The 12695-nt window shown below is 38.8% G+C and overlaps 1 long non-coding RNA gene across 1 annotated transcript; it reads right to left on the bottom strand.

The window, feature by feature from the left end:
- Nucleotides 1-3459: 3459 nt before the first annotated feature.
- Nucleotides 3460-8990, bottom strand: LOC103677332. The gene is made up of 2 exons (XR_572373.2): nucleotides 6579-8990; nucleotides 3460-3550 (listed from the first exon to the last, which is right to left on the bottom strand). It is a non-coding gene; the product is annotated as an uncharacterized LOC103677332 (long non-coding RNA).
- Nucleotides 8991-12695: the final 3705 nt, after the last annotated feature.

Raw genomic sequence — 12695 nt, forward strand, 5'->3', positions numbered from 1 at the left:
CTGAAAAAATAAATTGTGAGAAAGTTTTAAAGATAATTTCAAAATCAGTAAAGGAAATCGGAAAAAATAGTTTTAAAAAGACAATTGCTTGAAACAATACACAGTTTTCCAGCATTTTTTTTTCTGCTGAAATTTGACTTGTTGGTCATTGAGATTACCAGCGAGATTGGGCTTTGTACCTGACAGAGGTTTTATACTATACTGTAGATTGCAGTACACACTCACTGATTCTACGGCAAATGGCTGAAAAATAAACATACCAAACTGCCAAAATGAACCAGCACATTACCAACCAAAATGTGTCAACCCCCTAGGAATTAATACTGGTCTCTAAAGCTATACCGATTATACAGTGGTCCACTTGGGTCATTATCTTCAAAGTAATTAAATCAACTCAGGGTTGTTCACATAATAATGTAATCACATTTTAATGACTTTAAAACAGGTAAAGAGTGACTTGTCATTCGTGTTTGCTCTCCAAGGACCTTCTAAAAATTCGTTTTTCTCTTCCTTCTTTTTTTTATTATAATATTTTTGATATAAGTTACTATGCAACATCAAGGCAATGAATGAGAACATACATAGACACTGGGTTTGTTATGCTGCAACTTTAGAATATCGTAGTGTTAGATTTTCAAGGGATTGACTTAATTATTTTATTCACATGGGTCTCAACTGGGAAGCTTGCACCCGCCTACCCCCCTGAGAGCCATTACTGAAATTCGAACTCTTTATTTTAAACTTTCTTTCTTTTTTTTAGATTTATTTATTTGAGGGGGGGGAGAATGTGTACACATGCAAGCAAACGAATGGGGGGGGGCAGAGGGCGAGAAACTACAAGCAGACTCTCCACTGAGCAGGGAGCCCAATGTGGGCCTCGATCTCAGGACCCTTAGATCATGACCTAGCTGAAACCAAGAGTCAGACACTTAACCAACTGAGCCACCCAGGTGTCCCCAAACTCTTCATTTTAAGGAGAAGAAACTAAGGTTCCAATACATGGGTTAATTTGCCCAAGCTCTTTGGTGATTGGTCCTGGACTTGAATCTATTTGTCCTTTCCTGTATGGCATCCTTCCTTTCACATAGAGTTACCGTAGGTCTGTTGGTTCAGTTCTGTGTATCTCTCGTGTATATCAACAAAAACCAAATATGTCAAGATGGGATGGTCTCTAGAGGCCCTTACAGTTCTACGATTCTATCAGTTACTACGCTGTGGGTACATAGGAGTGGGTGTGGGAAGAGGTAAGAGTATTCAGCTTTGATTCCTTTCCCCTCCTTTCCCTTAACTGTAAAGCAAAAAAGGAAAGAAAATATATTTAATCCGGCATGCATATGGAAGTTAGACTGTAGCTGGTCTGCAAAGTGACTTCTAGGGTCACCGCATGTGTCACCCCAGGCACCAGGAGGCTCTCACGAGGTCACATCTTGTGCAGGTAGACCAATCTTCCACTTTTCACATTCTACCAACTACTCCTGTAGAAGCAGGGTTTTATTTCATAAAATACACACACTGGCATAACCACTCAGTTTTAAATTTCTCCTTGTTTCCAGAGCATTCAAGCTATAAATAGCTGTTAAGCCATCACTCCTATTTCACGTGAATTTAGTTATACATAATTACCTTCTTTATGGCTGCCTTACATGTCTCGATTGGAATAAGAGCTCATCTTCCTTTCTGCTTGGGAGAAAGGTCTGAGAGAAGTTTTAAAACCTAGTAAATTACTCTTTCTTTTGCCCTTCTTCAAGTCTATGGCTTAAATTCTCCATGAAGCAAGGAAGACCTCTTTTCAATATACCCTTCAGCTCTGAGAAAAACAAACTACCAGGAGCTGAATTGCTGTCCTGTGGCCAACAGGCAACTCCTGGCTTCTGGCTCTAACTCCTCTGTGTACCTCTCCGAATTGTGAAGATTACTGACGCAGTAGGTCACTGTGGGCTGTCTTGCCTTGTGAGAGGCCTTTGGGTACATGTATCTTCCTATACATGCCCTCAGCCAAAGACTGCATACAGCANNNNAATTCTTAAGGACAAAGGTATGCTTCAAGTACCGAGCATTATAATCTTTGTATAGTGTAACAGGAAATCCTGGGGAAAGAATAAAATTGGAGGTACAATCCTTAAATCTCTAGCAGCCGTTCTTTAAATAGGATCCCATCAACAATTAACACATCTGAGATTGTTTATTTTGCAAACCTAGGGGAGAAGCTCAGAGTTGCGGTTTATGCAATCAGAAATCACATTTGCAAAAATATAGCTAATTCTTCTTACTCCACAATGTTCAATATACCCACACACACGTGCACATTTTTAAGAGGAAAAAAAATCCAGAAAACATTGCTTGAAATACACTTTTTTTTTTTAATGTTTCAAGGTAATAATCACAGCTACCAGGACAGACTGCTCGGGAGCTTCAAGAGCATCAATCAATTTCATAGTTAGTAGCATCGCCTTTCATTGAGGAACACTTTGTATAAGGTAGAATGTGCCCCTGTTCTTGCCAGGGCAGACAAAGGGAGCTGAATCTCAGGGGTAAGACCAAGTCTGCCTGTTCTCCACGAAAGATGGGGAAGGCGAGAATTAGTCAGCAGCACTCACTCTTCCACCTACTTCCCAGATGCCTCTGTTTCTGCCTTGTCTTTTTCCTTTAAATTTGGACTGTTTACATAGACAGGCAAACCTTGCCGCAAATACTGGACAATCAGACTGGGCTTTCATGAACTGCCTGACACTACTTCCTCCGGCCCGGATTTTTGGGTTTGGAAAATAAAAGAAAATCTCAGTGCAAGAATGCCTTTTAAATCACTCTTTCCCCTCTCTTTTTGGTCTTCTCTCCCTGCCTCTTCTCCACCTCCCAATTTATGGAAGGAGTAAATACGTGAATAAATATGGAATATATTCATTAAAAACATTATCTGTTCTTTGTTTTTATTCATTTGTTTATTTAACAAATATTCTTTGGGGGCGCCTGAGTGGCACAGCGGTTGGGCGTCTGCCTTCGGCTCAGGGCGTGATCCCGGCGTTATGGGATCGAGCCCCACATCAGGCTCCTCCACTGTGAGCCTGCTTCTTCCTCCCCACTCCCCCTGCTGTGTTCCCTCTCCCGCTGGCTGTCTCTATCTCTGTTAAATAAATAAATAAAATCTTTAAAAAAAAACAACAAATATTCTTTGAATGCATCTAGGTGTTAGCTAAGGGCTGGGTATGTATGTAGTAGTCAATAAGATAGAGAAGGTCTTAATGAAGCTTATACTTTTCTGAGTTAGACATTAAATTAAATAATTATTTGCTAAGTGAAGAAATACCTAGGGGGGGTCCCTAATTTAGACGGGGGGGTCAGAGAAAGCTTCTCTGAAGGGGTAACACATACAAACATCTGAAAGATATTTGATTGTTCTCCTAAGTCTTCTGGTATAAAAATCTCTAAGCATGTCTATATACTTGAAAAATAAATATAACAGAAAGGTGTGAGCATTTATTTGTAAGTGGAGGTCTCTTCATTTTTCCAGAAGTGAAACCAGTTTAATCCAGCAATCTTGCATCTTCTAGAACTATGAGAGGAGATAAAAAGATAAAAATACTTCATTATTTGATGTCAGTGGGGCTTAATAAATGAAGTGACAGAGTTAAGACAAAAGTGGTGGACCAGGTATACCTTCCTTTAAATGTGTTAGGATTTAAAAGTTCAGTGTGAATGAGAGAGGGAGTCTGCTTAATACTATGAACAAATTCAAACCCCCTTTTTGATTCCTCCTTTGTTGTTATTGCAAGAATGGGAAGAGGACAAAGAACACACAAACATGAAGGAAAAAGCTTTCTAGACACGATCTTGTTTAGATTTTGGAACTTTGTTATAAATCCATGAGATACTGTCTAGCTGACGAAATTACTGAATTAACAAGATGTTACATTTGTGACTTGCTTTCTCAATTATAAAATGCTTAACATCCCACTTGATTCTCAAAACAGATCCCCATTTTGAAGACGAAATAGAGTTCAGATATGTTTAGAGTATACCGGTGAATGGGGAAACTGAGCTTCAAAAGTTGGTTTTCTAACACCAATGCTTGTGGTCTTGTTACTGTATCACACTGCTGAGCCTTATTGTAAGTCAGATACCCTGAGCTTGTCCTGAGTGGAGTGACAGGTTTTGCACAGCAAAATGTCAGTTGGACAATCATGCTTTCTGCTGTGTCACTTCATGGAGACCAAAGGGTCACAACCTCATCTCGTTCTGGTTTCCTTCAGAGACTCATTATGAGATCTCACATCCAAAAGCAGAAGGGCAGATAAATCTTAACTTTTAATATGGTTTGAGGCATCTTGTGACTAGCACCTACGGAAGCAAACATGGCTTACGTGAGACACACAGTCTCATAGCACGTTTCTGCCATGAGCGCCCTTCATGAAGAAAAATGAGTAAGTAAGAGGTATGGAGGTTGCTGAATTAGGTGAGAACTTGTAAGCATGCTGAGACCACCTCCTCTAGAACAATATTTAGTGGAGAGAGATCTTCACAAGACTTTGCTCTTTAAAGGAGACCTAAAATCCTTCTGAAAAGAGATGTGTGTGTCCCAATAATCCCAATGTTTAAAGAAAAGCAAGTTCCTGGCCTCAAGTAAAATGATAGTAATAATAGTAGTAGTAACAATAATGATGATGCTGATGATAATGATGATGATGATAACGGTAGACAATGGGACACATTTACTAATTCTGTCTCCGTTATTCTGAAATAATTCTACCTAAGGCAACTTAGGCATTCTTGAATTATTTTCCATGTCAGAGTATTTAGGTAGAATATGGCTGATTTCTAATTATAAGGAAAATTGTTTTCTAAAATCACAATGGCTGTGTGTGATTGACATAGTTGTTTGGTCAATCCTGCAATCATTCCTAAAATGATTCTTGCAAAAGGCTAGAAAGGCCCATACTAGGCATAGCCATGTGAACTAGTCCTAGCCAAGAAAACATGAGGGAGGTCTCTTAGAAGTTTCTGGGGTGAGTTTCACTATTGTTGAAGAGATGTTATTGACTTCCAATCCTCCCTTCTTCTTGCCTTTAACTTGGCCATGATGTCTGGAGCTGCTGCAGCCCTTTTGTGACCACGAGCATTGAAGGTAATGAAGGCACAGTCAGAAATCTATAGAGACCATGGCAGAAAGACTGAAATTGCCTAGGCCTAACTGTTGTAAATCAGGTGAACTAAAACCAGCATTTGGTTACTTCTAGCCTTTCCATCATACAAGAAAGTAAATCTCTCTTTGTTTAAACTACTATTCCTGAGATTATTTGTAATGTACAGCTGAAGGAATTCAATTGATAACACTGTGTAGTTTTGAGCTAGTTACTTAAAGGGCTGGAACCTAAGTTTCCTTGTGTATGAAATTAAAGAAGGTTGAACTCTTTTAAATCTAAGAATTCTCTGATTCAAAAAGTACATTGGCTCCATTGTATTCAGAAACAATTTTTTAAAAGATACTGTACACATTTGCTTTCAATTTTGTAAGTAGCCTTACTTTTTAGTACCATGGGAATATGAAATGGTACATATTTTAAACATATTTGCTATTACTTGTTTACTACTGAAATGGTTATATCACTTTAACGCAAAGTGTTTTATGTTTTCATAATTCTTCACAAATGTGGGTTCTAGTCAATGCCATGGGAATATGCCACTGGATTTATACAGAAAGCCAAAATGTACAATTTATATGTTCCCATACAAATACAGAACTATTGGCCTAACACTGAAGAGTATCTATTTTAAGAGGACTAAGACTTAATCACAAAAGGCCTGTCAATCCAGTCTTTACTCTGAGACTAGCACAAGGAAATACCTTTTTCAACGACAACTTCAAAGAAAACCTCTTTTTATTGTTGCTATTTAAAGATCACTATGGGAGGTAATGCTTGGTCACTGAAAAGCAACTATCTCCATAGGCAAAAGAATGAAAGTAAGGGGTTTTTAAAGCACTTCCTAAGTAGATTTGCAACAACAGACTTACAGGGAATGAATATTACCTTCATTTTCAATAGGATACTACCCTATCCTAACAAAAACTATTGTGTCTTCTCACATATAATTCTAAGAGTCTTAAGTGAGAGAAGGGTCTTAGCTACATCTGAAGATTAAATTCCTGAGAAAATACATTTATTTTCAATCTGAAAAATTAGGATTTTAAGAAAGCAATTCTAGTGAGCAGAATCTTTCAGAGTATAATATTTCCAGTGAAAAGCCTGAGAAAATATCAATGTGTTATTACTTTCTCATGCCTCAATTTTTTAATGGCTAGGTTAATATGTCAGAAATAGGTGATGCACACCAGCCTTCTGCTCTTCGCATTTTCATAGTTATAGATCGGCACCATCCAGGATATAGTTCTACTTCTAAGTTTGGTTTAAATGGTGGAATATTTTAAAAATTCAGTTTAGTACACTTTTCTAAGTTCCTTTTAAAAACCTCTCAAAACATATTCTTATTATATCGGATTTAACATGAGTAATAAATAAGTAAAAAAGAAGCTGACAACTTGTTTAGAGTTTTATAGATGGAGCTTAAACTAGTCCAAATCTCACCAAATTTCTGAGAACTTAAGAAATTCAAATTGAGTTCATGTTGCTTCTGTGTGAGCAAATCCTTGTAAATTCATTCTTGTCTCTGTGTGACAGATGATGGCGAAGAGTAAAAATGAGGTATTTTTCCCTAGCGGGGTGGCATTTCCAGGCAGTTTAATCACCCATTCTTATGGTGTCCTCCAACTCAGAGACCATCTCTTCCTCAGTTTTCCTATTAGCAAGAACACAAAAGTGAAAAATTATACATCCCACTTTCATTAACCTCTTTCTCCAACCGGCTAAGAGTTGCAGTCAAATCGGACAACTGGGCAGCAAGGAACCAGTTTGGATCTCTAATAACCAACATTGACCTGATCTTCAACACGGCCTTGCAATTTGACCACATTCCCATGGTCAGCTCCTTCTCCTATTCTCCCTCCACAACAATTACTTCCAAGTTCTATCTTCAATGATTTCATTCCCTCCGCATTCCTAATACTCTCAGGAGTTTACATTCTCCTTTAAAAAAATAAAAACTTAAAAAAAAAAAAAGCGTGAAACAGAAAATATCTTCAACCCTTCAATCACCTGTCACCAAATCAATGCTACTTCTTCCCTCTCTTCTTTCTGGCCCGTAAAGACGGAGGAAATCATTATTCAAAGCCAGTCTCTCCACACATTTTGTGGATTATGTTTCCTTCTGTATTTCCAGGAAATTCACAGGCTTTTTGTGCTCACAATGTCATTGTTTTGAGTGGGCATTATATATAAATGGTTCAAGGTTCAAAAATGTTAAAAGGGAATATGATGAAAAGTCTATTTTTCATTCCTAGTGCCAGGTACCTGTCTTCTCCTTGGGGCAATTGTTCTGCCAGAGATATTCTATGTACACAAGAGAAAATGTATGCAGATGTCAGGGAGGAAGAATTTCCTCTGCCCTTCAAGGTCTTTCTACCTGGATGAAGAATCAAACTGACATGAGACAGATTAACAGGAGAAAATCAAATGTAATTTTGTATGTACAGGGAATCCACATAGATATGAAATTACAAAGACAGCCAGGCAACATGACGCTCATAGGAGCTAAGGAGAGCAATGGGTTCTAGGGATACAAAGGGGAGGAAGACCACTAGCAGAAAGGTGAGAGGAGATACTTGGAGAACAAAGATTGCCCTGCTATATAGATAAGTGTCTTAGGTAGAAGAATCTCTGTTAATGGCTCCCCTCTGGGTACAGGCTAGCAGTTGAGGGGGAGGTAAAGAGTTTTCCTGAGTCTGCTGACTTCTGATCACTTTTAACTCAAAATGACGTTCATGCCAATGTGGCTCATCTTGGGGCAGTTCGCCCTTGGCCTTCACACAAGCATATTCCTTCCTAGGTCTTAAAAAAAAAAAAAAAAAAAAAGGACTATTCTGTACACATTGTTACATAGCTTGCTTTTTTCATCAAAGAAATGTATCTTGGAGACAGTATTAATTCATAAAGTCAGTGTCCATCTCCTCAGCTCAGGTAGAAGGAGGAGCACTGGAGGTCATATCACCCCAGGCACGGCTGGGCCAACAAAGGAGCACATGGGCCTAGGCTCAAGGGATAGGAATGTTTGTTTATCACTCACAGGAACCTGTAGGACAAGTGGTTTACCTGCAGCAATCTAGAGATAGAACCACCAGATATACTGAAGGAATTCTCTAACACAAAGAATAAAGATTTGTGTGGATTCCAAGTCTCTTGAGAAGAAAAAGACCCCTGGGGAACCAGAAGAAGTGACCACAGAGCATCAACTAACCTGACCTCGTGAGCCGACAATCACCAGCACCCACCTTCTCCGGAGACTCCTGCCACCAATTTTCCCCTTAAAACCCCTCCTTTGCAAGCCATAGGGGAGTTTGGGACTTCTGAGCATTAATTCCTTGTTCTCCTGGGTGGTGCCACACCGATAAATGGCCTATCTTCCTTCACTGCAAAATTTCAGTATCAGTTTTTATTAACTTGCTACACATCAGTTGAAGAAGTCTTGTTTGGTTCGGTTATAAAAGCACTGGTTCATTCTTTTTTAACTACATGACATTCATTATGAATGATCCTTATACGTTATTGAATCCGACCTTATTGACAGACATTTGTCTCCAAACTTTATTGTTATAAACAATGTGGCAACAGATAATTTTGTACTTTGAAAATATACCTATAGGTTAAATTCCTATTAGTGGGATTGCAGGGTGAAAGGGAAAACACAATTGAAATTTTGACAGATGTTGCCAAATTATCTTCCACAGATGTCAAGCCGAACTACAGTTCCACCAAAAAAGCATGAGAGTGAAAATTTTCACCCAACAAAAGGTCATCACAAAGTTTTTTGCTGATGTCATAACATAAATGAGCATTTTGCTTATTATGAGATTGATAGTCTTTTCCTATAATTAGAAGCCATTTTTAATTCCTTGTCTTTTTTTTTTTTTTAAAGATTTATTTATTTGAGAGAGAGGGAGAGAGAGAGAGTACACAAGCAGGGGGAGGGGCAGAGGAAGAGGAAGAGGGAGAAGCTGGCTTCCCACCGAGCTGGGAGCCTGATGCTGGACCCCTGGGATCATGACCTGAGGCGAAGGCCGACACTTAACCAACTGAGCCACCCAGGCGCCCCTTAATTCCTTTTCAAAGAGCTGTTCATGTCCTTTATTTTTCCATGGCGTTGTGTTTTTAAAACATTGATTTGTAGAAGTTATTTATATGTAAAGACAGCTTTTGTAATATGAGTTGCAATTTTTTTTTAGCCATGCAGAACATTTTTTTTTTTTTAAAGAGGTACTTTTTTTTTTTTTTAAGATTTTATTCATTTATTCGACAGAGATAGAGACAGCCAGCGAGAGAGGGAACACAAGCAGGGGGAGTGGGAGAGGAAGAAGCAGGCTCATAGCGGAGGAGCCTGATGTGGGGCTCGATCCCATAACGCCAGGATCACGCCCTGAGCCGAAGGCAGACGCTTAACCGCTGTGCCACCCAGGCGCCCCCAGAACATTTTTTATAGTCAGATTTATTAGTTTTACTTTTATAGCTTCTGGCTTTTGTGATATACTTAAAGAGCTCTTCCCTACTCCAGGTTTATGGGGAAAAAATTCGTATGGTTTCCTCTACAACTTTTATGATTCTGTTTTAAAGTTTTCTTCATTCAAATTTTACAGATTTCTTGTTAAAATCATTTCTAGATATTTTACCATTTTATTGATATTGTAAGTGGATCTTATCTTTTATTAGATCTCCTAACTCATTTTAATATATGACAGGTACTAACTTCTGTATGTTAATTTTGTAATCAGTCACCTCATTGAATTCTTAAATTGTAAGAGGTTTTCAGTTAATTGTCTTGGGATTTTCAGGTGTACAATTTTATTACCTGTAAACTGTGATAATTCAACTTATCCCTTTCTAATGTTTAAATCTCAAATTTATCTTTTTCGTTTTCAACGCTCAGAATAATGTCAGACAATAGTGTGATCATAGTTATTCTTATCTTGTTACTTGGGTAATCCTTAGTTGTAGATTATCTTCTAATCCCTAATGTCATCAGCTTCTCCCCATCTCCTAGATATCTTCCAGTCCGGAAAAACTCTGTGGATACCACACTGCACTCTAGCTACTGCTCCCTTACTCCTCTTTCATAGTCATACGACTTGAAAAAGTTACCTATACTTGTTCTTCTCACGTCCTCCTCTTGCATTCCTTCTTGTGTTAGTTTCAGTCTAGCTCCTGCTTCCACCGCTAGGTAGACCAGGTGCACGGCCTATGAAGCATGTGGTACTTGGGAAACTCTCTGGTCATGATGGTGGCAGGAAGACTGAGTTCCTCAGACAGTGACAGCAGTATAAGAGATGGTGTCTGGGGGCGCCTGGGTGGCACAGCGGTTAAGCGTCTGCCTTTGGCTCAGGGCGTGATCCCGGCGTTCTGGGATCGAGCCCCACATCAGGCTCTTCCGCTATGAGCCTGCTTCTTCCTCTCCCACTCCCCCTGCTTGTGTTCCCTCTCTCGCTGCCTGTCTCTATCTCTGTCAAATAAATAAATAAATAAAATCTTTAAAAAAAAAAAAGAGATGGTGTCTGACTGGTTTCAGAATACAACAATCCGTACGTGAGACCTCCACACAGATATGATAATAATACTGTCAGATACCCAGATACAGAACTCATAACATTGGTCTATTCTGGGGAAGTAAATTTAGAGATAATCAGCAAATTAATTGTATTTCAAGCCATGTAAACATAGGAGTTCACTTAGGACAAAATATAGAATAAGCACATAAGCCCCAACCCTAAGAAGCGGGAATATTTCAATGACATGTTGAAGAAAAGGCAGCTCTAGGCACAAGGAACCAAGGAATTGCCGGAGAGGAAAAAAGGAAACTAAAAATGTGATGTCATCAAAACTGAGGGACAAGAATGTTTCTAGAAAGAGGGAATAATCAATTAGGTTGAACGTTATGATTAAAATGAGGACATTGGTAATCTCAGGGAAAGCAAGTAACAGAAACCAACTATGGCTAACAGAAGCAGAATTTATTATATTATTAATAATATTGGTATAACTAGGGCCACCTGGGTGGTTCAGCTGGTTAAGCGTCTGTCTTCGACTCGGGTCATGATCTCAAAGTCTGGGATGGAGCCCCATGTCAGGCTCCCTGCTTGCTGGGGAGTTTGCTTCTCCGTCTCCCTCTGCACCTCCCCTCCCCCACCCCCTGCTTGTGTGCTCTCTCTCTCAAATAAATAAAATCTTAAAAAAATAATATTGATATAATTAATGTAACTAATTATATAATTATTGTCTCTTCTCAGTGAATGTCATCAGCACCTACTCAGTGCTCAGGTCAGAAACTTTAGAATCATCCTTAACTTTGTTCCTCTTACCCTCAGAACCCAACCAATCCTCGAGTCCTACCAATTCCTTTTCAACTCTGTCAACTTCTCTATTTTCATCATTTTGGCTCTAACTATAATGACTTCTTGCTTGATTTCCTATATCTACTTAACTTGAATTTGCTCTTATTCATGCCAACCCATTCTCTCTGTGGTAGTCAGGTTGCTCTTTTAAAAATGGGAAGTTGATCATGTCACTTCTCTATTGAGAATCTTTCAATGGCTTGCTATTACTATTAGAAGTCCAAAATACTTAGCATGACCTATAACAATCTCCTTCACCTGGACCCTTTCTACCTCTCTAGTCTCTTATGACAGTCTCCTATTCTGCATTAGTCACAGTATACAGCCAGAAAACTTCATTAATTACTCAATGAAGTTATTTTATTTTAGTTCAAGTGTAGTTAACATACAGTGTTATATTAGCTTCAGGTGTACAATACAGTAATTCAACAATTCCATGTATCATCTGGTGCTCATCCCAAGTGCCCTCCTTAAACTCCATCACCTATTTAACATCCCCCCCACCTCCCCTCTGATAACCATCAGTTTGTTCTCAGTTAAGAGTCTGTCTCTTGGCTTGTTTCTCCCTCTCTCATTTTTTTCCTTTCCTCATTTGTTTTGTTTCTTAAATTCCACATATAAGTGAAATTATATGGTAATTGTCTTTCTCCAATTGACTTATTTCACTTAGCATTATACTCTCTAGCTCCATCCACATCGTTGCAAATGGCAAGATTTCATTCCTTTTTGTGGTTGAGTAATATTCCATTGTATATACATACCACATGTTCTTTATCCACTCATCTATCGATGGACACTTAGGCTGCTTCCATAGTTTGACTATTGTTAATGCTGCTGCTATAAACATCAGGGTGCATGTATCCCTTTGAATCAGTGTTGTTATATTTTGGGGGTAAATACTCAGTAGTGCAATTACTGGATCATGAGGTAGTTCTATCTTTAACTTCCCAAGGAACCTCCATACTGCTTTCCACAGTGGCTACACCAGTTTACATTCCTAACAGTGTGCAAAGTTTCCTTTTTCTTCATATTCTCACCAACACTTGTTATTTCTTGCCTTTTTGATTTTGGCCATTCTGACAGATACGAGATGATCTCATTGTGGTTTTAATCTTCATTTCCCTGATGATTAGTGATAGTGAGCATCTTCTCATGTGTCTGTTGGCCATCTAGAGGTCTTCTTTGGAGAAATGTGTGTTCATTTCTTCTA

This window comes from Ursus maritimus, unplaced genomic scaffold (assembly GCF_017311325.1).
Source record: "Ursus maritimus isolate PB19 unplaced genomic scaffold, ASM1731132v1 scaffold_4, whole genome shotgun sequence".
Classification (NCBI taxonomy): Eukaryota; Metazoa; Chordata; class Mammalia; order Carnivora; family Ursidae; genus Ursus; species Ursus maritimus.